The sequence below is a fragment of the Zalophus californianus genome, chromosome 12 (genome assembly GCF_009762305.2).
Source record: "Zalophus californianus isolate mZalCal1 chromosome 12, mZalCal1.pri.v2, whole genome shotgun sequence".
Lineage (NCBI taxonomy): Eukaryota > Metazoa > Chordata > Mammalia > Carnivora > Otariidae > Zalophus > Zalophus californianus.
Window position 1 is genome coordinate 105,267,937 of NC_045606.1, and position 4,288 is coordinate 105,272,224.

Genomic DNA, 4,288 nt, shown 5'->3' on the forward strand with positions numbered 1-4,288 from the left:
CAATTTATGAATTCAGATGCTCCCAGAATATGCTTTGGTATTCTAAGGAGATGTAGGTGTTTTCATTTTCATTGGCTGTCTTGATAAATGTTTATTGTGGGCACTGAAAACTGCTGATCTGGAAAAACATTTTTGTACTCATTTGTTTGCCTGCCTCTAATGTTTATTACTCACATTATCAAAATTGTACATCTCTATTATGCAGCCTAAGGTTGTTTCGTTATTGTGATTTTTCCAACATAAAGCAGCATCGGTGGAAGCCTCGATGTGCAATGTCCAGCTGTACCTGCGCCTGGGCTGTCTGTCCGGGGGGGGCTTGGGAGCACAGAAGCAGAGGTGTGGCTGGAGACACTGTCCTGTTTAGTGTCGTGTGACTTCATGTTGCTTCATGTGCTGTGCAGTGTTGTGTTGCATTATGCTGCCCATGGTATATTGTCTTACATCATCCAGAGGCCATAGAGGCAGGGTTGCAATGCAAAAAATAACAATTTCGTGTGGACTGAGGACAGAGTAAGTGTTTGGGCTAAATGATACATACCGTCCACACTGTCTACATTCACAGGGCAGTTGGTACTCTCTTCACTTTCTGTCCTGTCACTGTATCGTTACAATATGGGGTTTGATGGGGCACCTGGGTGGCTCAGTCGGTTAAGCGTCTGACTCCTCCTGATTTTGGCTCAGGTCATGATCTCAGGGTGGTGGGATGGAGCCCCATGTCGGGCTCCATGCTCAGTGGGGAGTCTGCTTGAGGTTCTCTCTCTCTCTCTCTCTCTCTCTCTCCCTCTGCCCCTCCCCCTACTCGCTCTCTCAAATAAATAAATCAATCTTTGAAAAGAATATGAGGATTGATTTGTTCATTTGGTTGTTTTAAAAGTTAAAGTCTGGCAGAGAATCATAGGGGAAGGGAGGGAAAAATGAAACAAGACGAAACCAGAGAGGGAGACAAACCGTAAGAGACTCTTAACCTCAGGAAACAAACGGAGCGTTGCTGGAGTGGTGGGGGGTGGGAGGGATGGGGTGGCTGGGTGATGGACATTGGGGAGGGTATGTGCTATGGTGAGCGCTGTGAATTGTGCAAGACTGTTGAATCACAGACCTATACCTCTGAAACAAATAATACATTATATGTTAATTAAAAAAAGAAAGAAAGAAAGAAAAGTTATACTAATCACATTGAAAAAAAAAAGTTAAAGTCTGGGATCTCAAAACTTACCCAGCCTGCTGCCTCTGGATGTGTGTGTGTGTGTGTGTGTGTGTGTGCGTGTGTGCGCGTGTGTGTTTTGAAGATCCCAGGGAACTGGGATGCTACAATTTATCTTCATAACCAGTTCTAATGCCCAAGCTCCCGAGTCAGCAGCCTTTATCAATACAAGTGAGGAGGCTCAGTTCCTCTCAGGCTGCACACTCAGTTCTTCTTACAGTGATGTCTGTCTTGCTTAGCTCCTGGCCTACTCCTGGGAGTGGGATTTAACCTGTTAGTTGAATAATATTTATAAGAAAAAGCATGCAAATAAACATGTAGCATTAAATGAAGAATTATTTGTGAAAGCCACTCAATCATTTCCTGTAGTTAGGTCACTGAAAAGGAACCATACACTATTCATTTTCTGAAAGATTTGTTTCAGAAGCATTAGAAATCCAAGTGGGAATAAATCAGATTAATTTTCAAAATTAGCAGGGATAAGCTTTATTCTGAAATCATGAATGTTCTCTTTTAATTAAATTCAAATGCTTTTAATCCCTCTTAGGCATGTTATAATATTACATAGTAGACTGGCGTGTGGCGGGGGGAGGCAGCAAATATCCTTGATCCCTGTAAATAATTAGACTGGTTGGCTTGTAAAGCATAATGTCTAACATTGTAAAAATCCCAATCTTCTACTTCTGTCTCACTGGCAAAAACAAATAGGCTTGTGCCAGGCGTACACACTAAAACAGGAATTCAGTATTGTTCAAGGACACACACTACAGAGCCCCCGTTAGCTTGCAATGGTTTATTCAACTTGGTTTTCCTCTTCCCAAAAGCATATCAAGAAAATCATTAGATTAGCAGCTCTCACAATATGCTACTGCTCAGCCAGGTCATCAGCCAAGGGGTAGGGACAGGAATCCATTCACTGGAGTGCCATGGAGACATGGCAAAGAGCTTGTTTCTGCTTCCCTGAAACACTAGAGGTCCAGCGAGATGACAGCCGCCATTAACGTAAACGTGGCTACCAGCCCAGCCCAAACCCACCCTCATTCAGCGCTTCCAAGAAGGGGCAGGCCTGAATCTCACAGACACACCCGCACCCCTACCTCTTCTTCATTTACAGAGTCACAGTGGACCTTCTTCATCTGTTAATGATTGCAAGCAAGAGGAGACTCAAGCTTACACTGTGGGCAAAGTCAACACTTGCCTGCCCCAGGATATTGATGACGGTCTTCATGCGCTACGCAGAGTGGGGGATACCTTGCTTGGGCGAGGAAGACTCCTACAAACACACCCTTCTTGTTCTCTTCGGTTTCACTCATTCAGTTCACCAGTATCACGTGCTCTGTGCTCAGCACTATCCTAGGAAGTGCAAGTACATGCACAAATAAAGTTTATAAGTAAATACAGGACAATACTTACAGGTCTCAGCTGTCCTATGCTTACACATTAGGAAAGAGACAAATGTAATTAATCATTTTAATTAATTAATTAAAATATTAGGTAATGACGGATAAGTGCTAGATAGAGAATTAAAATAGGATCTTGTGGTAGAGCAGATTAGGTCACTAGAGACACAGGGGGACTCTGAAATGTGGAAAGGGGAGGGTGGGCCGGAGGAACCACAGCAGCAGGACATCTTCCAAACCCCGGCCCCAGCCAGGCGTCCCTTGACCCACCGCCCTAAACTGAAGGTGGCCCAGGAGGGCTCACCCCTTCCCCACATCCCACAGGAGTTCTGCCCACCAAGACCAGGTGACCAAGCAGCACCAGCAGGGCTGACCCACTGACAAGAAGTGACTGCGGGACACATGCCCTCCTGCACTTAGAGAAATGGGGTGGCCTGGGGCTCAAGTAGGGAGGACCCAGAAGCATTCTAGACCTCCTAAAGCACCAGATGGCTTGGCCTGAGGAAGGTCCCTCTGCCCCTCAGGTGGCACTAGCAGGACCGGTAGGAGCCCCACCAGCACCAGATAAAAGCAGAGCAAACTAGCACCTCAAAGTTTCTGAACGTTCGAATCTTCTCAGAACCCCAGCTCACAAAAGTGGGCCAGGAGCTCTGTGCCGAACCTACACAGAGTGACAACCTGCCCCCTGAAATAAAAGCTATGTGCCTCACCCAGAGTCCCCAGTCCAAGAGCCGAAATGTCTGGAGACACCTGAAGATCACCTGTCACACCCAGAACTAGAAATGTCACAACAAATGGGAAAAGACAACTGGCACCAACAACAAAATCAGGTCAGATGTTGGAATTAACGGACAAGGAGTTTGAAGTAGACATCAATAAAAATGCCCCAGGGAGTAATTACAAATTCTCTGAAAACAAATGAAAATAGAAACCTCAGCAAATAAATAAAAATTATTTTAAAAAACGAAAATCACGATCTCTGAGTCCAATTATTTATTCCAGAAGCTCCTTTCTAAGGTAGCGTGCAGCTTAGCGCCGTCTCTGTCCGCTTCGGACACTGTGGCATACCACGGCCTGAGCCAGAAAATGCTGAAGATGATGGTGCTGCCCATCAACCTCATCTTCAGATCCCTGCGGAATAGCCCCTGATCCCGGTGTGGCGTTACGAGCACGTGAGCAGGCGGGTAGAGGGCTATGTCATTGACGAGTACATGAACCTCGGATGACGCAGAAGAGGTTTATTCTAAAAGTCAGGAAAACAACAGGCTCAGATCATGCTAAAAGGGGTTGATGTTACTCTGCTCCAAAGTGTCTCCAACTAGAAATGATCAATGAAGCGAGAAATTCTTGAGAAGGCCATGTACTTTGTTTTTTGAGGTGTCGTTTCTTAGAATAGTCCGAAAAAAATTTGTTCATACTGGTTTTTTTGAAAATTTTATTTATTTATTTATTTGAGAGACAGAGAGCACAGCTGGGGGAGAAGCAGAGAGAGAGGGAGAAGCAGACTCCCCACTGAGCAGGGAGCCCGACATGGGGCTCGATCCCAGGACCCCAGGTTCACGACCTGAGCCGAAGGCAGACGCTTAACTGACTGAGCCACCCAGGCGCCCCGTGTTCATACTGTTTTGATTACCTTTATGTTATTACCAGATGACAATAAATGCTGTGGGGTGTTTTTTACCTAAAA

At 45.4% G+C, this 4,288-nt stretch overlaps 1 pseudogene; it reads left to right on the top strand.

The window, feature by feature from the left end:
• Positions 1-2,185: 2,185 nt before the first annotated feature.
• On the top strand, positions 2,186-3,923 carry LOC113911811 (annotated as a pseudogene).
• The last annotated feature ends 365 nt before the right edge of the window (positions 3,924-4,288 follow it).